General features: G+C 38.4%; 1 protein-coding gene and 1 long non-coding RNA gene across 6 annotated transcripts in view; both read right to left on the bottom strand.

Annotated features, from left to right (window-relative positions):
* MPDZ (multiple PDZ domain crumbs cell polarity complex component) overlaps window positions 1-25,929 on the bottom strand; it is a 434,463-nt gene that overhangs the window by 171,661 nt on the left and 236,873 nt on the right. The gene's annotated exons all lie outside the window — the stretch shown is intronic.
* Window positions 4,103-25,929, bottom strand: part of LOC106509172 (uncharacterized) — a 470,845-nt gene continuing 449,018 nt past the window's right edge. The window contains exons 5-6 of the long non-coding RNA XR_014821706.1: window positions 24,989-25,077; window positions 4,103-10,159 (exon numbers count right to left, since the gene is read on the bottom strand). This is a non-coding gene — a long non-coding RNA (uncharacterized LOC106509172). The remainder of the gene's footprint in view (window positions 10,160-24,988; window positions 25,078-25,929) is intronic.

The following is a 25,929-nucleotide window of genomic DNA, read 5'->3' as shown; positions in this document are numbered from 1 at the left end:
ATTAGCAATGTTACCTACATCCCAGGTGTATTCCCAGGGAGGCATTATGCACAGCAATTTGTTTTTCTCAAATTCAAGTCATGTTCAGACTACTTTTGTAAAAGAAAAATTTTGAAGATTTCCAGGATTAGCTAGAATTCTTCTTCTTCCCTTTTTTTTTTTTTTTTGTCTTTTTAGGGCTGCACCTGTGGCATGTGGAAGTTCCCAGGCTAGGCATTTAATTGGAGCTACAGCTACCAGCCAACACCACAGCACAGCAACACAAGATTCTTAACCCACTGAGTGAGGTCAGAGATTGAACCTGAGTCTTCATGGATACTAGTCAAGTTTGTTACCACTGAGCCACCATAGGAACTCCTAGAATTATTTTTATTATCAGTTAACAAGTACAAACATCAATTAACTACACAATATTATTTAACATTTGTAGCACCTCTGAAATTCTAATACTGGTAAAAGTCCCATTTGTCTACTCAAAACCTTTAATGTCTGCCAGAAAGATAGATCCTGGAAATTCCATGTTTGATCCACCAAGATACAGAGTTGTCATCCAAGCAACATAATCATTGTTCTGTTCTCCTAAGAGTGGGGAAGTCCCTCCCTCACAGGTAGGTGTTACTTCAAGGCTCCCAGGTCAGCACTGTGTTAAGTCCTTTCCCAAGGACTAAATGACTTTGGAGAAATTCTAATGGTGGGACAGTGGGCTATTTCCATACCTTTAACCAGCTGTGACTCTTATTAATAATGCTTCATTTAAATGCAAACTAGTTGATGTGTTTGCATCTCCTTCTGCCTAAGGGTTAGCTAATGTGTAACAAATATGCATTTTTTTATTTATTATACTTTGCAGAAAGTTTTTTATATTCAATCAGTGTTGGCTGACTGGTTTTATGGTTTCAGTTGGCCAGTGGTTTCTCAAATAAAAGAAAGGAGTTTGGATACTTTTTTTTTTGTTTCCTCAGTGTTAAAAAATAGACTATTTTAAACAATCTTTAACTTTGTTGGAAACAGACAAGATTGAAAAAAAACAAGATGAGGAAGAAAGAAAAGAATGTTAGGATAATAAATATATGTGTGTCTACAAGAAATCCATTAGGAGGAAGTAATGGCTGGGAGAGAATGCCAGGCATGAGAAAAATGTAAAAATTATACCTCTTTTGAGAACATGGAGAGTAATCTGTCTCTCTTCATATAACAAACTGTTTATAGAAGAATAGAGGCCCTGAAACCTACAGTATGTCTGACTGAGTCTCATCTCTCTGAGGAAGAAAGGAAGGGCACTGGGAGGTCATGACCTTCTGACCTTGACTTCATTCGCTTTTGTCCCCAAAGAATTCTAGTGCAGAGAAGAAATCCTGGGAGAAAGCATTAGGATGAGGTTACTTTGGGGGTAGAACACATCCAAATACGTTTCCAGATTCTCTGGCTCAAATTTATAGAAACTAGAATGGCATTTTGGATTCTCTCTCCTAAAAATATTTTTTGTGCATCGTGCTTACTATAAGGATATACATCAGTTATCCAAATAAAAGTCAAGATAGATAAGCAATAATGATAATGAGAAGAAATTGTTCAAGTCACAGTATCTTTTAGGTAATACCCCTCCTTCATTGGCAAAAAGAACAGATAAAAGAAACTGAGTTTATGAGTCCACCACTGGGTCACTGGATCACACATTACCTAAAGGTTCCCCCCCGTACCCCCCTCCCCACCCCGGCTCTTGTATTTCCATTTATATGAGCCAATGAATCTCCTTTAATTCTTAAGTTAGTTTGAACTGGATCTCTGTTATTTGCAACTAAGAGCATTCAAACTGATGATTTATATACATTAAGCCATTCACAGTGAGCTAAATTGGTACTTTTAATTTTTTAGGAGCACATTGAGATGATCTCAGTTAGTGGGAATTATTAAAGAATAACTAAGTTTATAAGGAAGACAAGAGTTTCCAGTGGTGAAACTCACTGAGAAATTTGACATTTTCTGGTTCTACCACAAGCTCGCAGAGGAAAATATAAGGTCATTTCTGAGGATATAGCTCTAGAGACCAGGTTTTCTTAGAGTCTTTGCAATTCTACCAGGATTATCATTCATTATAGCCCTGCCCTATTTATCTTGCTTTCCATCTGCCTCTACCAATATTTGTTTAAATTTGTTCTTTGAAAGTCTGATGATCCTTGATATTCTTATCTATTTAATAAAGAGGCAGTGGAGAGTTCTAGGATCTGCACACACAGGGAAGCTTCACTGACCGATGTACTCCACTTTCCCAAGCAGCACTTAGGAGCCCCTAAATTCCAAAAGAAGGAAGTCTTGGCTTAGACTCATTTGCTGTGTTTAGAGAGGACATTTCTGGGTGTTTCTCTGAGAAATAGATGCCTGGCTGACAAGAATTCTGTATGGAAGCTGTGTGTGTGTGTGTGTGTGTGTGTGTGTGTGTGTGCGCGCGCGCGCACGCACATATATGTGATGAGGACAGTGTTGGTAATGTCAATTGTTCTAATCCCCATGTTTTGCACCTGACATTTTCTTTTCTCTCCATCATACCTGGTATATTTCACTGTTCCCAGGTTTTCTGCAGTTTTAATAGCTAGTTTCACTCCCTCCAGATATAGTACTGGAGGCTCTAGGGCAGTGCCTCTCAAATGATCTATGCAGGGGCAAGTTTTTTCTTTTTCGATTTTAATTTCCAATGTATTACTGACAATGCACTTAAAATGAATTACTAGCAAAGCAATTATATGCTTGGATATTGTATCAGTGTTAAATTGCTATAAAGATACTTAAAGAAACTTTAAAATTTTCTGCAGACCAGGCTGTAGACCATGCTTTGGGGAGCAATTCTGTAGGGCCCTATTACTCCAAGTATGGTCCATAAACCAGAAACACTGGCCTTGCTAGGGAGTTTTTTAGAACTGCAGACCCTCAGTCATCACTCCAGAATGAATCTGAATCTTCATTTTAATCAGATTGCCAGGTGATTTATAAGCACATTCAAGTTCTTAGGGAGTTTCTACTCTTTCATCTGTTTCTTGTCTTCCAGGAATTTGCTGCTCTATCTTTACCTGGAAATATTTTTTTTCAGAGCTTCAGACAGCTGGCATCTCCTCCTCATTCCGGTCACAGGTCAAATATTACCTCTGTGGAGAAGGCCTCTCTGGTGCTCCAACGAAACCAGCAGCCTCTTCCATGCCACTGCATTATTTTCTTTAAAGTATTTATCACTATCCAGGAGTTCCCACTGTGGCTCGGTGGGTTAAGAACCTGACATGATGTCTATGAGTTTGCTAGTTCAATCCTCGCTCAGTAGTTTAAGAATCTGGCATTGGTGTGAGCTATGGCATAGGTAACAGGTATAGCTGAGACCTGGTATTGCTGTGGCTATCATGTAGGCCTGCAGCCACAGATCCGATTGGACCCCTAGTCTGGAAACTTCCTTATGCTATAGGTTCTGGCTTAAAAAAAAAGAAAAGAAAAAGAAAAAAGAAAAAGAAATAAAACATATATTACTATCCAAAATGATTGATATCCTGCTTCCTGTCTCTCACCCCCAGCTAGAATGTAAGCTGCATGAGAGCAGAGATCTTGTCTGCCTCATTTCCTGTCCCCACCCCTGGGAGAGCATGGTTCCTGATAGGCGGTACATGCTGCCTGCAATGCTACCTCCACTACTTCTGTTTACTCATGACCTCTGCTCGCTCTTAGTTCTACCTGCCTCCCTGCTTCTGTTTATTGCTTTCTCTGAATGTCTCTCTGAATTTGTAATAGAAAGCCCAGCACGAACTGGCTTTTAAATAAATAAAACGGATGCTGGTTCCTGTAAAAGAAAGGTCCAGAGGAAACACAGCGAAGAGGCACAGTTCAGTTAGGGCTACAGACCCATTTTTCTCTGATTCTTTCAGCAGTGCCCACTTCCATGGGTCAGCTTCATTTTTCAGGCTGGCAACTAGGTAGTCACAGCAGTCTTGGCTGTCACATCCACATGAACACTGTCCACAGACCATCCACTGTGGTTGTTCACTTTGAAAAACCAAGTGCACTTCTGTCCCCCAAACCTCCTGCAACATCCTTCAATTCAGTCCTTATATTAGATTACATGTTCTATCAGATCACATGTTTTATTCACTCTTCAAAACACTTATACACATAGTGGTAGATGACAAACAGTACAATGTACGGATCTCAAGTGTGCATTTCAATCCATTTTGACAATGACAATGACATAGACACCAATGAATCAAGATGTAAAATATTCCCATCACCCCAGAAAGTTGCCTTGGGTTCTTTGTAATCAATCAGATGAGTAAAGGTGACATGCAAAGCCATACAGAAGTCGGAACAAAAAGGAACAATCTGGAATAATGATCCTATATTTATTTAAAATGCTGATGTATTATTCATCATTTACCTTGACTTTTATTTCTGTTCATAGTGCATAAAAATATGATTTACCTTGATTATTAGGTTTTTTGCTACCCCATCCCTTAAATTTTTTGCCAGGGTGAGCACCACACTCACTTCATTCACCCCTGCCTAGTTGCAGCCCTGCTGTTGATGAGCCTCTCTCTTTCTGTCTCCATGTCTCTCTCTTAATATGATCTCTGCATGTAGTATTTCCACATGATGGCCTCAAAATAGCCAAACTTCTTCCATGGTAGCTGAAGGCTCCCAGAGTCAGGGCCAAAGAGAAGCTAGCAGGGAGGCTGCATTCCCTATCTGATGCAGCCTCGGAAGTCAGCCAGGGCAAATTCTGCCATGTTTCATTCATTGCAACAGTCACAAAGGCTCACCAGGTACAAGGAGAGGGGAAGGGATTCTATCTTTCGATAGGAAGAGTGTCAAAGAATTTGCAGACATATTTAAAAACCACCATGGATTCCCATTGCTTTTACAGCCAATTTCGAGCCTTATTTTCCTAAATTTTTAAAATATCTAAGCAGTAAATCATCTTTAATTTTTTTTTAATTTTATGCACTGTGCAGTGGCTTAATGTGTGATCTTAGTTCCCAGAGTAGGGACTGAACCCAGGCTGCAGCAGTGAAAGCACCAAGTCCTAACCATTAGACACCAGGGAAGTCCCTCATAGCCCTTATTTTTTAAGTACTAAAAATTCCCATCCAAATGAACTTTTAAAAATTTTACCTTACATTCAATTTAAAGCATCTCCTCTTTGCTTCCAGGTGTAGTTGGACAGTTTTGGTTTTATTCACTACTTTCTCTCCATTTACTCACTGCTATTTCTGGCTTTTCCAAGTTAAGGATAAGAAGCTGGGAATCAGAGGGAAGAGAAGCAAGCATATCTTTTCACTTGGCTGGATATTGAAAGCTCTCTTCAGTGGCAGTTATCCAAAGGCTAACACTGTCTCTTAAGGGGTCATTTAGTGAGTTATTTGAAGATATACTATACTCTGTCTCCTTGGACTTCTGCCCAGTTTAAAGATAATGTACATTCCTGTGGACCTCATAAGACTTCCCTTCAAACCCTGCTTTCCTGGTACACCCCACACATCCTCTTCCTGCTGAAGTCCACTCATCCAGGCAGGGAGTTCTTTGGAGAAGACCTTTCAAAATGGCGCTAGTCTAGAACCACTTCCTTCCAAGTTGTCTTCATGGCATCACAGAAAAACTCAGTCCACTCAAATCTCGAGATGAGTTTTGGACCTGCCACCTAAAGCAATTCAAGACAGCCTGTCAAAATCAGACTTTTCCAGGGGAGAATCAGATAGAAATCTCTATGTTCCGTGAATTCCAGAGGATCCAGATAAATTCCTCTAATGATTTTCTCACCACGTTCTGTTTTAATAGTCATACCAGGCAAGATCTGTTTTTACAGTTCAGCGGCTTCCAGCCTAGGTGATGAAATACCTCCTATCAGACAAATCACACCTGGTAAGTTGTTCACTTAAAGCCCTCCTCACTTGTCTTGGAAAATCTTGAAAAAACAAGACTTTGCCCAGTGTGAGGAATGGAGGAGAAGCATATAGTATTCTTTACCAAGTGTATGGTTTTCTCCAAAGAAAACCTCACTCTGGGGAAAAAACCTTCCTTTGAATTCCTACCTTATGGCCTGAAAGTGGATGATAGGTGAAGCATGTTGCATTGTAAGTGCCATGGGGAGTGTGTCTAGATCTTCTGTTTACAATATGTGGATCAAATATCTCTATGGTCTTGAGACTGGCATCTCAGCAAAGTTTCAAGACAATAAAAATGACCCAGCTTACGTTAGTAATGCTTACATTATCTGATATTAGGGTCATATCTTACAGTATCTATTACTGGATCAAGTCCCACCTGTCTCATTTCTTGCATCAATATCAGTTTTTTTAGTTATTATAGCTTTATAATAATCAAGCTATAATAGTTTTAATAATAAAATTTTAATAATAAAAGTTTTACTAATTGGTTCCCTCTCACTACTATTATTTTTCTCCAAAATTATCATAAGTATTTTCACCCAAATTAATTTATTTATTTAGTATGGCCTCCCTTACAACATATGGAAGTTCCTGGGCAAGGGACTGAGTCCAACCCACAGCTGCAACCTATGCTGCAATCATGGCAACACTGGATCCTTTAACCCACTGAACTTGCCTGGGTATTGACTCTGCACCTCTGCAGCCAGCAGGGGATTTCTAACCCACAGTGGGAACTCTTAGAAGAATTTTTAAATTATGAACTTCAAATTATGGAAATCAAGAATATTAGTTAATACCAAAGATAATCCAAATGGAATCTATAGCTTATTTTTTTCTTTAACTAGAATCTGAACTTATTTGCATCTTTTTATAAGTAGTCACATAGGCAGATTTTATGGAATCTATATTTTAGAGGCAAATACATAAAAGCAATAGCAGTAGTGGCTTTGAGATGTATTTCTCCTCCCCTCCCCCAAGTTTCCTTTAAAAATGCAATCAGTCAGCCAGAGGCCAGCTATCAAGTTAATTCAGAAGATATTAAGGGAGTTACAAGATCTGCTTTGTGATTTATAGCTTAAAAATACTGCTTACTTAGAGGAATCTGGTTGAAAAAGAGTAATGAAGAGTAAAAGAGAAAAGTAAAACACTTTTAAACCATATGCTACATTTATATTATTATCCATACCTTTTAAAGTCTTTGCCTCCCCACTATTACTTCATAATCTTCCCAGGGTGGTAACAATAACTTAAATTTAAATGTATATATATTGGGAGTTCCCATCGTGGCGCAGTGGTTAACGAATCTGACTAGGAATTGTGAGGTTGCGGGTTTGATCCCTGACCTTGCTCAGTGGGTTAAGGATCTGACATTGCCGTGAGCTGTGGTGTAGGTTGCAGACGCGGCTCAGATCCCACATTGCTGTGGCTCTGGTGTAGGGCGGTGGCTACAGCTCTGATTCGACCCCTAGCCTGGGAACCTCCATATGCTGCGGGAGCAGCCCCAGAAAAGGCAGAAAAACAAAAACAAACAAAAAAAATATATATAGATAAAGCGAAGGATTTAAATTATCTGTAGAATGAATAATTCACCTCTGAAAGTTCTTATCGTTGTCTCAAGAGGATGATGAAGTCAATGAACATAGAGATTGTATTTTCTAAAAATGTTTTTAAAATGAATGAAGATGGAGCATTCTTAGCTTAGTAATGAGAGTGCACAATTGAAAAGGACAAGGTGAAAAATTTGACAAGAGCAAACTAACACATCAGTAACATTATCTCAAGGGAATATTTGAGCTGTGTCTACTTTACAGGGCATGGCCTCTTCATAATATTCTCTGAATTTTGGCTCTTTATCTCTGTGATAGATGATATGGTCTTCAAGAAATAGTTCAGTGATTGAAAAACACTTGTTCTAATTTAGTCAACAAGTGCACATGTGGTTATATTTAATATCAATTAAATTTTGATGTTTTTCTCTTTTATCTTATGTTGCAATTAGATTACATGTAACATAAATGGCAACATGTGACAACAGAGCTTATGTGAAGAATCTTTTTTTTTTTTTTTTTTTTTTTTGGTCTTTTTAGGGCTGCACTGACAGCATATGGAGGTTCCCAGGCTAGGGATTGAATCAGAGCTATAGCTGCTGGCCTATGCCAGAGCCACAGCAACACCAGATCCGAGCCGTGTCTGTGACCTACACCACAGCTCACAGGCAACACCAGATCCTTAACCTTCTGAATGAGGCCAGGGATCAAATCTTCCTCCTTATGGATACTAGTCAGATTCCTTTCTGTTGAGCCAAGACGGGAACTCCTAGAATAAGATAAAATTTTAAAAGAGATGAATTGGCACATATGTGGAAATATGTATAATTATGCTGTATAGTATGTATGTGTAGCGTGCAGTTTCATTAAATTATTTTTAAGGATATTTTTGCTTAGACATAGCAGGTAAACTTGGCAGAGAAGAAACAAAAATGAATGAGAATTAGTCTGTGTTCACTCTAAAGACCAGTAGGATTTAGAGCTCAGACAAACCTGGTACTGGGTGACCAAATAAATGCAGAAAGGAGTGTCCTAAGCCTCATCTTATTTAAGGCAGATTTATACTCTCTACTCCATTGTTTCACTTTCATTATGTAATCAGTATCCTTGAACACAGTAGCGGTTGGGTGATAAAGCTATGGCAGCCACTCATTCTTTAGGGAATGATAAGTGAGTACCTGATAAGAGCCGGACACTGAGATACTCACAGAAACAAAGATTATGTAGGTTCTGCTCCCAAGACACTCAGAGTCCAAAGGGGAAGGCAGGTGTGTGGAAGACAGCAATGCTGGTTGGCTGCTCTTCAATCCAAGCATACAAGGTCCTCATTAGCATTTTTCTAAGGTCCCGAGGGGGCTATTGAAGGGCTTTACAATGGAGAAGAGCATCATCAATTTTATAAATCTCAAAAACCAAAAAGGCAGAGGGAAATTTTCTTTCAGGACCAGCCTTTCTTTCTCCCTTCATTTTGAGGTCAAGTTCAATGCACTTGAAGCTTTTAGCTAGGTCCAAACTTAGGGTTCTGAGGCAAAGAGGGGAAAGAGTGAGCCCATCTTAGAGGTGACTAGAGATGTGGGGGTAATAGGTACGTCAAAAGAGTTCAGGAATATTAGTCTCTCTCTGTGACCATGTACATAACAGTTTTCACCCAGTCTGGTTTCCTCACATCATCTGTCCAGAATCTATCTGTTGCTTTTAAAACTGGCCCAGTTCCTAACTGAAAGCCATTTCTATAAGGAGTTCTCTATTATCTCTGATTTCAGGACTTCTCAGGGTCCCTATGGACATATCTCCCAATACCAAGCATACTATTTATAAGAACTGTATCATCAACACTTTCCTACTACCACCACTGTGGTTATGAACACCATAACTCCTGCCACTTGCACAATCACCTCCACTACTATGCACCATGTAGTCAACACCAACACCACTCCAACAGCTATCAGCTCCTGCATGACTTCTGGCTCAGGCAGTGATCGTGTGTATGGACAATATTTGAATGCCTAGTTCTGAGCCTGAGTTGGGCCATTCTGTGCACACACTCATTTCTGTTGTGACCTGGGCATATGCACTACCCAAACCAAGTAAGGGGCATTTCCTTTGCTCTCAGTGAAAACAAAGGAAACTAGTGAAATCAGCTGTAGTTTGTTTTTTGCTCAACAATTCCATTCTGGTTTTACTTTTGACTTATCCGTCTAGATATCTTCTTGCTTCTTTCCACATCTTGAATGTGATGTTCATATTCCAGAGCCAACATCTCTGCAGCATGATGTATGGCCACAGAAAACACCAACCCTGACTCACACACCAAAATAACACCCTTTTAACTACTTTGTGGCCTTTTTTCTTTTTTGGCTGCCCCACAACATATGGAGTTCCTGGACCAGGCATCAGATCTGAGCCACAGCTGCAACCTACCCTGCAGCTGTGGCAATGTCAGATCCTTTAACCCACTGTACCAGGGCAGGGATCAAACCTGTGTCCTTGCACTGCAGAGACACTGCCAATCCCATTGTTTTGCAGTAGGAACTCCTCTGTTGCCATTTTTATCCATCCACCTTCTGTACTACATTGCCTGACTTGACCTAGTTCAGATCCAATGAAAAGTCTCAGATAATGGCTTCTTCATAAAATTTTCTCTTCCTTTGGATTTCATATAATCTGCTCTCTGATTGTTTATTTCCCATCTTCTTTCTGTAAAAAAAGAAATGTTGAATTTTTTTATTCCTGTTGACTTTTCTATTGCTTTTCATTTAGAGGCAGGTGTCTCCAAAGCCTTCACCCAGAAACAATCTATTTCCATATCAAAATGATTATGCCTTGAAATCCTGACTTTTTGGTGGTAGCTACTTTATCAAAGCAAAATTTAAACTTGTACATTTTGTCATGCTCAGATTTCCTGAGAAGCATAAAATTATTGGGGAATGCTCTCGCACCTGGGTAAGGGGGTGGTGAAAGAAGTAGGAGTGGCCAAATGGGGGTGTTGAATGCTATAGTATTGCAGCAAAGCCCTCAGGGTGCTCTGCACCTTAAATGGCCCTTTAGAGTTGTTCTGCCTTGAGAATAGGAGTCTGGCCTTTATAGTTTTATGAAAATTACCTAACTTAGACAATATTCCAAATATTGTTACAACATCATCATCCTTGCCTATAATTTTTGTGGGCTTCCCTTAAACAAATTGCTTTTCCAGATATTTTCCTAATTCTGTAGTTGTTTTCCAAATAAAATCTAATTATGTTTAGTGAGTTTTGCCCAACTACCCTTCTCTCCATATACAAGAATGCAGTGCAGAGTTCCCATCATAGCTCAATGGAAATTAAGCTGACTAGCATCCATGAGAATGCAGGTTCAATCCCTGGCCTTGCTCAGTGGGTTAAGGATTTGGCGTTGCTGTGAGCTGAGGTAGAGGTCACAAACATGGCTCGGATCTGGCATTGCTGTGGCTGTGGTGTAGGCCAGTGGCTAGAGCTCCAACTCGACTCCTAGCCTGGGAACCTCCAGCCCTAAAAAGACACACACACACACACACACACACACACACACAAAAGAGTGCAGTGCAAAAAAAGCAGTGCTGGGTATAGCAAGATTCAACAGCCAGCTCGTCAAAGTATTCTCAAAGTGGAAGATGACTAACTCAAAGCTTGGAAAAGCAAGCATAAAGGTGAAACCCAGATGCAGAAGCAGAATAACACACAGGAAACATAGCTGGGTATCAGGAACAGGGCAGAAACTGGATCAGGGAAGAAATTGGGGCAGAGCAAGAATAGGTCAGAAACAAAGCAGTTGCTACAAATAGCACCTTGTGTCCACAGTTTGCCTTTATTGGTCAATTTGTCCTGAATATGTGGTAAAAATGAAGTTGTCTATGGCTTAATAGAACACAGAGAGGAGGCATTTTAACAACTGGGTTTATTTCAAGAGAAATGGACTGGGCCTGAATCATGAAGAAATAGGCCATTGGAACAGACCTATTCTAGTGAGGAGATTAAACCAGGGTTCTAATCAAAAGCCCAGGATGAGAAGGCTTCATTGTTGAATTCTACCAATAGAATAATGATGCATTTATGACAATATTGTTAAAATGTCTAAACCACCAAAGCAATCTACATATTCAATGAAATTTCTATCAAAATTCCAATGGAATTTTTAACAGAAATAGAACATACAATCCTAAAGTTTGTATGGAACAACAAAAGATATGCTTCTTACTCATTCCTGCAAACATTTTTCATGCTCCTTGGTCAAATGGATGACAGATCGATTCCACAATGGAAGGACAGAAAAAAGGGAGGAACCAGTTTTTTGTCCTCTTTCTCTTTGCTTTGGGCAGCCTTGTGCTATGCTTTGTCTCCTTGGAGACTCCTGTTCCCTCTGGATAGATAGAGAGGCCCCCATTCATCCTGCTCTTGAGCTCTGGATAACACTGCCTTGTCTCTGTCTCTTCAGAAGACACTGGAGGCTTTCCATTATAGCTAATGTTTGGGAGTTCTCACCATTTCCCTTTTGGTTTTTCTGATTTTCTAATACATTTGTAACTCACTTCTCACAAAAATTCCTTACATTAAACTAGCTGCTGGGATTTCCCTAATGGCACAATGGGTTAAGGATCCAGCATTGTCACTGCTGTGGCTCAGGTTGCAGCTGTGGCACTGGTTTTATCTCTGGCCTCAGAATTTCCACATCAAAAAGGCATGGGCAAAAATAAAGAAAGAAAGAAACAAAAACAAACTAGGAAAGGATTTGTTTTCATTCTGGACTTTGATATACTCACTCACATTTTGTGTTCCCTTGCACAAAATAAGGACGGTACTGACTTCTAAAGCCCTTTCAGCTCTCTTATTGGAGATTAATTCTAACCAACACACTCCCAATGGTCTTGTATACTTATTCATTCATTCAACAAATATTTATTATGCTACTACCAAGTGCTAGGCACTGTTCTAATGCTGAGGATATATACAACAGGGAAAATAATCAAAGTCTTGCTCTTATAGAGCTGACTTCCTATTGTGGGGTAGGAAAAGTGAGTGTCTGTTTTCCAGATGCAAGACTTATAGTACTAAAACCTGGAACATTCTAGGCAAATTGGAATACATTGGTCACATTTGTGTGGGGAAGTAGGTAAGAAAACTTTTTTTTTTTTTAAATGTCAGGAGTTCCCCTTGTGATGCAGCAGAAACAAATCTGACTAGTAACGATGAGGTTGGGAGTTAAATCCCTGACTCCACTCAGGAGGTTAAGGTGTAGATTGCAGACACTGCCTGGATCCTGCATTGCTGTGAATGTGGCGTAGGCTGGCAGCTATAGTTCTGATTATACCCCTAGCCTGGGAACCTCCATATGCCATGGGTTTGGCCCTAAAAAGAAAAAAAAAATGTCAGGTGATCAGGAGTTCCCATTGTAGCTCATTGGGTTAATGACACAGCATTGTCCCTGGGAGGATGCTGGTTTGATCCCTGGTCTCTATGAGGGTTAAGGATCTGGCATTGCTTCAAGCTTCAGCAAAGTCATAGATGTGGTCATAGACTCAATATTGCTGTGGCTGTGAAGTATGCTAGCAGATGTAGCTCCAATTTGACCCCTGGCCTGGGAACTTCCATGTGCCACATTGATGACCTTAAAAAGAAAAGAAAATAAAGTAAAAAGTCAGGTGGTAATAAGTGCACTGAAATAAAATAAAGCTGGATAAAGGAAAATAAGGGTAGAGTTGCATAAAATTTTTATTTATTTATTTATTTATTTATTTACTTACTTATTGCTTTTTAGGGCCACACCTGTGGCATATGGAAGTTCCCAGGCTAGGGGATGATTCAGAACTATAGCTGCCAGCCTATGCCACAGCCATAACAATGTGGGATCCTAGCCATGTCTGTGATCTACTTCACAGCTCATGGCAACACTGGAACCTTAACCCACTGAGCTAGGCCAGAAATCAAACCCGCATCCTCCTGGGTACTAGTTGGGCTTATTACTGCTGGGGATGCAAAGAAACCCCGAAGTTTCTTTTTTTTTTTTTTTTTTTGTCTTTTCCAGGGCCACACCTGAGGCATATGGACGTTCCCAGGCGAGGGGTCCAATTGGAGCTGTAGCCGCCAGCCTACGTACGCCACAGCCACAGCAATGCCAGATCCAAGCAGTGTTACACCACAGCTCACAGCAATGCTGGATCCTTAACCCACTGAGTGAGGCCAGGAATTGAACCCGCAACCTCATGGTTCCTAGTCAGATTCGTTAACCACTGAGCCAGGACAGGAACTCCATTAAGTTTCTATTTTGATAGTGTGGTCTGGAAGACATTTTAGATGAAATAACATTGATTAGAGAGCTGGATAATGTATGGAAACAAATACTACAGATATCCAAGTTGAGGAATCAGCCAAAGGAGAGACCCTGGAATTGAACTATGCTTGACCTATGTTTCCATCATATTCTAGAGGGAGACAGATGGCATGAATAAATAACCAGTAGGCAGGGAGTAGGAATGCTTTAAAGGATAGAGACTGTAAACCAATCAGTGAGACTGGGTATATGAGGCAATGCCATCTCAATGTCTCTATGATTATCTCCTCTGCTTACCTCAAAGGCACCATTGAAACAATCCCTTCCCAGAAAATAATGGAGAAATAGATGCACAAAAAAATTCTTGCCCCAAATTAAATACCTCATTAACCAATAGTTTCTTAGAAAAAAGGTAACTTTCAAATTTTTTGAACATACCTATAATTGCATAGCTCCTGTTGCATATATTACTGCAATGTAGCTGTAATTCTAGATTGTAATAAAATACTTTATTCTTTTTAAAAAATATTCTTATTTTATTTTACAAAAGATTGATCTTTTTTTCTTTTTATAGCCACTTGTGCAGCATATTGAAGTTTCCTGGCTAGGGGTTGAATCAGAGCTGCAGCTGCTGGCCTATACCACAGGCACAGCAAGACCAGATCTGAGCTGTATCTGTGACCTATACTGTAGCTTGTAGCATTGCTGGATCCTTAACCCACTGAATGAGGCCAGGGAATGAATCCACATCTTCATTGGATACTAGTTGGGTTCTGAATCTGCTCAGCCACAACAGGAACGCCCAAATACTTTATTCTAATATTTTAGAATATATTGGGTTATTTAAAGCCTCATTAAAATAGAACTTATTACATAAAATATCAATCTCAGAAAATATAATTAGGTTATATGACAGATACAACTCATTTTATATCCAATTTCATTCTTCCCTTCTTCCTTGGTAACAGAACCCTAACTTTTTTTAAGGTTGTACTGAATTCACCATGGACCCTCATCATGCCTACATGTATTGGCTACATATACCAAGAATGGAGGTCCTGATGGCTCTTGACCTAGGTCTTTTTTCAGAGTTGCTTTTGCAGCAAACAGGATGAAGAGCAGGCTGGCTTACTGCTTGATATAAAATATTGGGTTTGCCCAAACCCCAGTGCTCTTATCCAGTAATTATACAACCCAGTGCACATGTAGACTGTCATCCAAGCCTATGGCATAATTCCCATGGGATGTAGGGACTATGGTAATCTAAACAAATATACTGTACAATGAATAATAAAGACCCAAGAGTCTCTTGTCCTCTGTCAGCAACTATGAAACAGCAACACGATAACTTAATAGCTTGGAAGTTAGGCAAAATCAAACTACAGACTTAACTTGTGAAAAAGTACATTGCAGCTAGGTGTGACCAGCTGTCTAAATTCAGGCCAAGGATCTATAAGTAGAAATTACTGGGAGGAATTGGTGCAAAGACTCCTTAAAGGGAGATAGATGGCTTGGGTATACTTTATCTTTTGTCCTTTATCCCCATCCTCCTTTCTACTGTGGGAATAAAGGTAAGATGAATGGATATCAGGCAGCCATCTTGGACCACACAGTGACCTTGAGGATGGCAGCCTACATCAGGGATGGCAGAGCAGAAAGAAGCTTAGGTCCTTGATGACTTTTGTGGAGTTTTCATACCTACTTTAGTCTACTTGCCTGCCTCTAGATGGTTATTTTGGTGAAAGAATAAAGTATTATGTCATTGTTAGTCCTTAAGGCATTCCTTACTTTTAGAATTATTAAAGAATTTTTATAAATTATGAACATCTAATAAATTATATATTAGTTGTTTTAAGCATCTCAAGAACAATGGTAATTTCTCCAAAATGCCTCATGGACCTCTCTGAAAAAAATGGTTAGTAGAATTCTGGAAGTCAATGTGTCTGTTGGGTAGGCTTCTGGGTCCTTTCCTTATAACTTTAATTAAAGCAGCTTTGTTTTTTCACCTGTTTTGTATTAGCTGGTCTTCTTAAAAAGGTTATATTTGAAAAAATGATCCACCTTTATAAGGAAGTTTGAAAACTACGGTGTTAGAGAAATAGTTTATGAAACACCATCGTATTATTATGTGAAGTTGAAATTAGGAAAGTTTATCTTTAGTTTACAATTTGGAATATATTTGATATTTTTATAATCGTATTTGCAAGAATAGAAAATTAGTTTCAGTTGTGATGAAATGTGTTTTGGCAATCCTAGTGCATGGATTTCCATTTGTAAGTAATTTAGAAGGTTATATTCTTCCCTGAGTACACATTTTCAAGTACCCATTATTACTTTTCTATTTTATGCATTAGTATCTTGGGAAGAGTATGGCGCTTAATGTAGAACAGGGGATTACAATGTTATCATTTTTGAGATTTTTTTTAAAACAACTACTAAGAGGACTCTGCAATTACAACACATTAAAATATGTTCACTGTTGCACAAAAATGATCTTATAATAATAAGTGCTTCAGTATTTGCATAGTAAGCACAGCAAAATTTTTGAGTGGGATATTTTACTTTTAAATAGCCATGAGTGGAATGCTTTATTTTAAAATAGCGATGCATCTATTTCCTTCGAAGACAGATCTAATATGCAGTAATGAGAAGTGGGAAGCAGTTATGCAATAAACTAGCTAGTTTTGAATTGAAAGCATCATGATGTCTTTTGGATAATAAATGTTTTTCTTTTTTTTCTGTCTTTTCTAGGGCCGTACCACGGCATATGGAGGTTCCCAGGCTGGGGGTCTAATGAGATCTGTAGCAGCTGGCCTACTCCAGAGCCACAGCAACGCGGGATCTGAGCTGCCTCTGCAAGCTACACCACAGCTCATGGAAATGCTGGCTCCTTGACCCACTGAGCCAGGCCAGGGATCGAACCCTCAACCTCATGGTTTCTAGTCGGATTCATTAACCACTGAGCCACGACGGGAACTCCATAAATGTTCTTCAAAATTATGATAGTGCTTTTAAAAGTTTGTCTAGTTAAGTTCTTCATTAACAGTAATGCCACTGCTTATCAGGATAACCACCAGAAGGGATGCTCTTGTGAAATATTCAAAGTGGCTCCATTTCCTTCCACTAAAGGAAGATGATATAGCAGAAAGATCCAGAATCCAGAAACTGATTGAGGATAAATAGTAGATTGAGCAGTTGTCTACACAAAATGTTTGACAATTGATATGACATGGGCACTAGGGAGACATGAGAGAAGACCTTGGACCTCTTTATGGTAAGAGTCATGTATTAGTTCATGCATGAGGTCATGTGATATAGGAAGGATGTTTGTAAGCCTCTCTGGAAATAATCCATTACAATTTCCTTCTATCTTTGGTTCCCCCATTGGCTTGTGTCTCCAAATTAGAAGGTTCTCATAGGTGGATTAGGCAGAAGATGCATATTCTTTCCTTGTGGAAATATTAGGTACTCCTAAGATTCCACATGAGCTGTGGTAAGATGCCTCAGCAAGAGCCAAGAAAACCAAGCCATGGTCCCTAGAGTCATTAGGAATCAAGAAAACACAGTGGAATTCTAAGATTGAATTCTAGTATCTTAGATGAGTTAATTAGAAAGGGTGGTATTAAGGAAAACTTACGGTGTGACCTCGACAACTTATTTGCCATTTCTCAGATGTCACTTATACTGTCTCAGAGATGAGTCTCTCCCATTTCTCTGGTGAAAATATTCTAGTTACTGAACAAAGCTCGGTCAATAAGATGCCTAATTACAAAATTAATATCCCAGGAATTCCCCTGTGGCTTAGTGGCTTTAAGATCTGGCACTGTCACTGCAGTAGCTTGGGTCCCTGACTTGGCATATATTTGCTCCCTGGCCTGGGAACTCATGCGTGCCACAGGCTCAGCAAGAAAAATGTTTAAAAATTAATATCCCAAACTCAATCTCTTCCCTTTTTATGAGCAAATGTAGTTAGTAAATATTATGGAAGAAAAGACTCTATTTATGCAATCAATCAAAAGTACTTAAAAATTAGGAATAAAGTTTTAAAAACATAGGGCATATTAAAAAGACTATTACTCTACTGATATACATAAAAAGACTGGAATAAATGAAGAGCTATGCCTTGTTTTTAAATAAGAACATCATGTCAGTTCCTTTAGATTGATTTAGAATTTAATGTAATTCTAATAAAGATTCCCATATTTTTTAAGATAAAAATTGACTAATTCTAATGCATATATGGAAGGATAAATATGTGAAACTTCTAATTTGAGATGGCTGATAAAAACATGCATATTTTCTCAAATGATAGTATAGAGATATGACCACATAAAAAGAAGTTATAGTACACAAGGTAAATATATTGGGAGAGGAGACCACAATAACAAAAGGCTGGTGGAGTTCCCTGGTAGTACAGTGACTTAAGCATCTGGCATTGTCACTACAGTGGCTCAGGTTGCTGCTATAGCTTGGCTTCAGTCCCCTGTCCCGGGAACTTCCACATGCTGGGGGCATGGCCAAAAAAACAAAAGCAATGATGGGGGGGAATGAGGTGGAAAGCTACAAAACCACTTAATTCACCTTGCAGACTTAGGCATCCAGTACTTGTGGAGAGGAAAACAGCACAAAAAGAGTGGGATTGACTGAAAGTATCTTTTAGCAGAAGCAGGCTCCCATCATCTGGCCCATTCCCACAGCTGGGATAGTTGCCTCCTTCCCATCAAGGTAGAGGAAAGGGCTTTATTCTTCATGGAGAATAAAACAAAAGGTTCTGGCCTGGGGAATGTTGGGTACAGCTGAGAGCCAGGATACAGTACTGAAAATAGGGACATTATGGTGAAGGCTTAGAAAGTCATTGTTAATACACAACAGTCTTCTCCGCAAATCAGTTTCCAGAGCACTAATAGCCTGATGTATATTCTTAGGCATGATATTACAAAATTCTTTACCGAGAACTTTAATCAATCCAAGATACATTCCTAAAGATACTGATATTATGTGCTCCCTAAATTTTTTAAATAAGAAAAATTTTAAAATAAATTATTTTAGATGCTCAACATCACTAATAAAAGGCAAATAAAATAAAGGCAAATAAAAGGCAAATAAAGGCAAATAAAAACTATGAGGTATCACCTCACACCAGTCAGAATGGTCATTGCCAAAAAGTCTACAAATAGTAAATGCTGGAGAGGATGTGAAGAAAAGGGAACCTTGCTACACTGCTGGTGGAAATGTAAATTGGTGCAGCCACTTTGGAAACAGTATGGAGGATTCCTGAAAATACTGAAAATGGAACTACCACATGATCCAGTAATCCCGCTCCTGAATATATATCTGGAAAAGAGGAAAACTCTAATTCAGAAAGATACATGCATCCCAACAGTCAAAGCAGCATTATCTACAATAGCCAAGACATGGAAGCAACTTAAGTGTCTATCGACAGATGATTGGGATAAAGACAATATGATTATAGACACACACACACACACACACACACACACACACACACACACACACACACACACACACACACAATGGACTATTACTCAGCCACACAAAAAAGGAGGAAATAATGTCACTTGTAGCAATATGGATAAACTAGGTATTGTCATACTAAGAGAAGTAAGTCAGAGAAAGATAAATATCATATGATATCACTTATATGTGGAATCTTAAAAATGAACTTATTTATAAAACTGAAATAGACTCAAAAACATAGAAAAAAACTTCTTGCTCCCCAAGGGAAAAATGGTAGAGGGGATGAATTAGGAGTCTGGGAATAACACATACAAATTATTATACATAAACAGATAAACAACAAGGACCTACTGTATAGCACAGGGAACTATAATCAATAAACTGTAATAGAAAACAATCTGAAAAAAAAGTATATATATATATATATATATATATATATATGTATATATGTATGTGTATATACACATACACACATATATATTCCAAATCACTTTGCTGTATACCTGAAACCAGCACAACACTGTAAATCAACTATACTTCAATAAAAACTACATATATATATGTATATACATGGTATTATAGGTTAGATTCCCCAGGAAATAGATTCTGAAATGGAGATTACCTTGTAGAAAGTTAATTAGGGAGTGCTCATGGGAACCACATCTGTGGAAGGAAGAAATTTTGGGGAAGGTTAAGTGGGGTTGTGATCACATATCAAGCTGACCCCATGAAAGTTCTGAAGCAGGGATGGTCCTTCAAAGGTGTCCTGGAATGAGACTAAATGGATGGCTGCTTTCACGCTGACCAGTTTCTGGATGCAGGTTTCCCCCAAGAAAGGGACATGATCTTTGAACCCACTTAAAGGTCAAAGAAAAAAAAAGATTTCACCCATAAAAAATAACATCCTTTTTAAAAAAGAGAAAACAAAAAGAGTTCTGGAATTTAAAAACAATGGTAGAGATGAAAAGCTGTGTTAGAAATTTTGATTATTCACATGAAACCTGCCAGGAGATAAAGCATAAGATGAAAAGTAGAAAATAATAGGAAAAAGATAAGAAAATAAGAGCATCAGTCTGGGAAATCCAAACTTACAGTAATCAGAGATGCAAAGATAGAGAACAAAAGAAAGAGAGGGAGGAAAATCACTAAATAAATAAATCAAGAAATTTCCCAGAACTAAAGGTCATGGGTTTTCAGACCCTAAAGTCCCCTGACAGCAAAATGGATTAAAAAAGACCTAAATCAAGGCACACAATTGTGAAATTTCAGATCTTTGGAAGAAAAGATAAGAATCTACAGTCTACTAAGGAGAAAAAGATGTTTTATATAAAAGGTCAAGGATCACAATGGCCTTGAACTTAAGCAATAGTGGTACCAGGAGCTAGAAGACAAAGGTGATTAGGCTTCAAATTCCAAGAGTATCTGATTCCCAATTATAATTCTAAACTCTGTTAACTATATACCTGATCTAAGCTGTAGAGATCTAACAATATTTTTCAAGTGTGCAGTGTTTCAAAATACTATCTTCCAGTGACTTTACTTTCAAGGGAATAAATCAAGAAAGAACAAGAAATGGGAGCCAAAAGTGAGAGACTGATTAGAAGAGAGAGGCAAAAAGAGATCCCAAGATAACATCTGTCTTCGAGGCCAAACAGTCCAGATGAAAATAAAGATGAAAGTCATTGAAAACAATGTATGTGAACCAACTGTGAGAAGAACACTCCTAAGAAACAGTTTGTGTGTAAATTGAAAATGACTATTACACAGCTCATGTGTGAATGGCAGTTATGTAGCTGGAGAAATATAACCGTGAATGTGAACTGTACTGCAAAATAAGAAAGAGGAAGTATTAGTGTGGAGGGGTTTAGGGAGGACTACAAGGGGCAGAAATTGGTGATAAAGTCCTCATCTTCCACAGGATGAAGTCACTAGAGAAGTTCTGTAGCCAAAATATGAAGAACAGAAATTAGTCATGTTATTTAAAAGTAGAAAGTATGCCCCAGTAGAAACTTCTAAGAGAGAAGAATATTCAATTATGTAAATTAATGCTCCTTTTTTTCTTAAGTTAGTTTGAGTTACCTTTTTTGTTCTTTTTTTTAAAAATTTGGGGGTTTTTTGATTCTGTTTTGTTTTTTACACTGAAAGAGTCTTGTCCAATACATGCATACATATACTCAGATTCCACATAAGAATTTTTGGCAAAAAGGTATATTTTAATAAAAAAAACTTTTTTTAAGGACCGCATTCATGGCATATCGAATCCCAGGCTACGGGTCAAATCAGAGCTGCAACTGCTGGCCTATGCCACAGCAACAGCAACGCCAGATCCGAGCCGAGTCCGTGACCTACACTGCCGCTCACGGCCTAACCAGTTGAGAGGGGCCAGGAATGGAAACTGCGTCCTCATGGATACTAGGTGGGTTCATTAATGCTGAGCCACAATGAGAACTCCAAAAAACGGGGGGAGGGCATTTTGAAAAGCTTTCTGATGCATAGCCTGGTTTGGGAATCAACACCTGAAGAAAAATACTAGCAATGAGCTGTATTCTTAGATAAGGGTTCTAATGAGATCATCGTTCAAATTCTGATGGAGATGATAGCTCATGTACTAGTACACCTCTTCACATTTCTTATCTTCCATTTAGGAGATGAGTGATTTTATCTCACATATGCAAGTATGAAATAGTGATGATGGTGGTAGCAAGAACCACATTGCTTACTCAGGGGAGAAACACAAAAAACAAAGGACTTGAAGAAATCAGGAATTTTATCTGATAAACCGATAAATTGCCTAACGTGCTTTGAACTTTTTTACCTCCCTAATGCTCCTTCACCTCCCCTGCCTTAACCCTGGAGAAATATTTTAGTGATTTATTCTGTATAAATAAAGCTAAGAAAGGGACTCTCATCTTTCATTCTATGAAGAATCCATTTGTTCTACCAGGAGATAGTTTTACAGTTGAACTGAATCTGTGAATTTACTTAATAAAATGTCAAACTGGACATTCTTTAATCCTATTTCATCTGATGAATCAATGTCTCTGCATCCCAATTTGTGCTGTAGAAAGCAGAATTTTCATAATCTCCACCCTATTAGTGTTGCTGATATTAAAATGGTTGTGAAATTCTTAAATAATAAAATCACTGAATTTCTCCAGGGAGGAAAGTTCTAGTTACCATCTGATGTATAACAAGCTACCCCCAAACTTAGTGGCTTAAACAACAATCTTTTTTAATATCTCATGATTTTGTAGGTTAGGAATTTCCCCTGGCCTGGTTAATGATTCTGTTTCACATGGCATGACTACTCAGTGGTGTTGCTGAGTATTGATAAGTAGAATGGTCTGGAGGGTGCAAGGGGGCTTCATTTGCATGTCTGTCACCTTGGCAGAGATGGCTGGCAGGCTGAGTTCATCTGGCACTGTTGAGGAGAGAGCATTTACAAATGGCATCTCCAGAATGGTGGTCTTGGATTAGAATCTTACCTCCTTTTTTTTTTTTTTTTTTTTTAGGGCCACACTTGCGGCATATGGAAGTTTCCAGGCTAGGGGGTTGAATCAGAGCAGCAGCTGCCAGCCTATGCCACAGCCACAGCAATGCAGGATCTGAGCCGCATCTGTGACCTATACCCACTCATGGCAATGCTGGATCCTTAACCCACTGAGCAAGGCCAAGGATTGAACCCACATCCTCATGGATACTAGTTGGGTTCATTACCACTGAGCCACAATGGGAACTCTCTCGAATCTTTACCTCTTAACTAGAGGCTTAGCAAAGGAATTGTATCCGCTTTTAATCTATCACAGAAGGTGTGATGACACTCATGTTTCTGGGCATTGGGAAATCCGTTACTACTCAGGATCAATCTAGAAGTTATTTTCCCACAAAAAAGGGATGGATAAGCCACATATATCTTTAGAAGAAGGAACAATCAAGAAGACATAAGCAAGATATACAGACATAATAAAGGTAGTTTCAACAATTAAAAGACAAAGATTTTACTGGTAATAAGAATCTAGTATAGTCACGTAGCAGAGCAAATCAGAGGAAACAAACTTCAGTATCAATATCATTAAAAAATATTTTGCATTTAAAATATGTAACTGCAGATGTAGTGAATAAGAATTTTCCGAAAATAGTAGTAACGTTTTTACATATGAAAAACCCTCTAGGGAGTTCCCACTGTGGCTCAGCGGTGACAAACCCGACTAGTATCCATGGGTTTAATCCTTGGCCTTACTCTGTGGGTTAAGGATCCGGTGTTGCTGTGAGCTGCGGTGTAGGTCGCAGATGCAGCTTGGATCCTGCATTGCTGTGGTTGTGGTGTAGGCTGGCAGGTGCTGCTCCAGTTCAACCCCTACCCTGGCAACTTCCATATGCCATGGGTGCGGCCCTAAAAATATGGAAAAGAAAAAGAAAAAGTCTCTAACTCAGGTGGCAAAAGACAAGAGCAATGAGAAACTCACAAAAACAGAATCTGCACAATTAAAAAATAAGAGAACTATGGAGAGGGGAAGAATTAAATCCATCTCTTTAGCCACAGATGACTAAATGATTTGAACAGTCTCCCAGCATGGAGGATTAAGGTATTACTATAAAATTCTATTATATTGTTTTCATATTTGTTGTATACAAATTATGCTTGTATTAATTCATCTAGCAACTGAATATATATTTCTCTTCTCCAGGCAATATTTTTAACTCTGCAACTATCTGTTGATTAACTGAATGTATGATACAAGTATGGTTAAAAAATTAATAATAAAGAATAAATAAGCAAGATCTTCAGTGATCATGTACGAGTCTCACAAACTTTGTTTTTATTTATTTATTTATTTTTATGTCCACACCCATGGTATGTGAAAATATTCACAGGCCAGGATCAGAATCTGAGCTCAGCTGTGATCTACACCTCAGCTGTAGCAATGCCAAATCTTTTAAAACACTGTGCCAGGTTGGGATTGAACCCATACCTCTGTAGTGACCTGAGCTGCTGCCATCAGATTCTTAACCCATGGTGCCATAGAAGGAACTCCTTTCATAAACTGTGAGACAGATGAAAGCAGTATTCTAACCAAGTTAGAGTAGAAAAACTAAAATCACTGTTTTTTGCATACCTAATGTACAACTTTAACAATCCTGACTATTTTAAGACAATAAGCTTGATCTGAAGCTCTCTTATGTGATTGCAAATTTCTTTAAAATGTTTGCTTATATTTTGTTTTTAACTAAGAGATACTTACTCCCATGATGTTGACAGAATCTATCTGCAAGTATAGAGGAAAAGTGAATATTTTTAATTTTTTTTTAATGAACACCAATTTTATATGGGGGGGTAATTTTTTTTATTTGTTTTTGTTTTTTATGGCCACACAAATGGCAGATGGAGGTTCCCAGGCTAGGGGTCCCAGTAACGCCAGATCCTTAACCCACTGAACTAGGCCAGGAATCAAACCCACATCCATGGATTCTGGTCAGATTCGTTACTGTTGAGTCACAATGAGAACTCCTTTAATTTCTTATAAAGTATAAATATAATTTTGGTGTCAACATAGAACCTTCTGGGAGTAAGAATATTAGGCATGTTAGAAGATTGATTCTATCAGACTGGCAGGTGTTCCATGATGGAAGTGTATTTCACGAATCAGAAGGGAAAACTGTCACAGATTGTAACACAATCACTTGAAAAGTGGAGAGAAATCTATCAAATGTGATAAAAAGAATTTGGGACAAATCTCTTTGTTGTTTTTTTTTTTTAAAAGAGACTTCCCTGGAAGTTCCCTTGAGGCAGAGCAGGTTAACAATCTGGTGTTGTTGTAGCAGGTTGCAGCTGCAGCTTGGGTTCTATCCTTGGCCTAGAAGAGAGAGAGAGGAAAGAGAGACTTCCCTGAGTAATGAAGGATAACTTTACATAATTTGAAATTGGGAAATAATATTCATAGTTAACTCCTGAAACATGAATTTGCTGTACACTGTTAATAATATTAGTTGTATAGTCTGGGGAATGATACATACTGGAGCCAGGCCAGGAATAACCATAATGAATGGTTTTTATTTGTGTAGGATTGTAATTATGCAAATTAAATTTAGCTATAGTTATGCTTGCCTTGTTGCTGAATGTACTGTAAGCACAGATCTTGTGAAAGTTTGGAATTATGTTTTCAGTGGTACATATTGCATCTACATCAGGAAAGGCCTTGAGGTAAAGGCTATAGAAATAAGAGTGGCTTTGGTTATCAGAATTGTTTTAGAGTCTGCATTTTTTTGTATTAGTAACATGGCTTCATGTAAAGACTGAAATATCTTTGGTCCAGAGAGGATACCACAGGATTTCATTCTCAACCTAAATATGAACGTGCTTTTATTCTAAAATTAATATTTGCATATTGAAGGAAATCTGGAAATTTCCCAAGAGTAGAATAAGACACATAACATTCACTACTTTGAGATAGCTACAGTTTTCATGTATCTGCTTTTCCTTTCAATGTCTTTTTATGTATCTATGTGAATATACTCAATATTTCAGAAATTAGTATAGCATATGGCTGCAAGTAAAATAAGTTAGTATAGCAGAGTTGAGCCAAAGTGCTTGGATTAAATTCTGGCCTCATCAGTTTCTAGTTGTATGATCATATATAATGACTCAGTTTTCTCATTTGAAATACAGAGATAATAATTATTATCTACAGTTATTATAGGTATTAAAT

This window comes from Sus scrofa, chromosome 1 (genome assembly GCF_054392235.1).
Source record: "Sus scrofa isolate SSC_HxYL_T2T_F1_AM1 chromosome 1, Sscrofa_HxYL_maternal_Yorkshire_Landrace_v2.0, whole genome shotgun sequence".
NCBI classification, from domain to species: domain Eukaryota; kingdom Metazoa; phylum Chordata; class Mammalia; order Artiodactyla; family Suidae; genus Sus; species Sus scrofa.
This window is presented reverse-complemented; position numbering and strand designations above follow the sequence as displayed.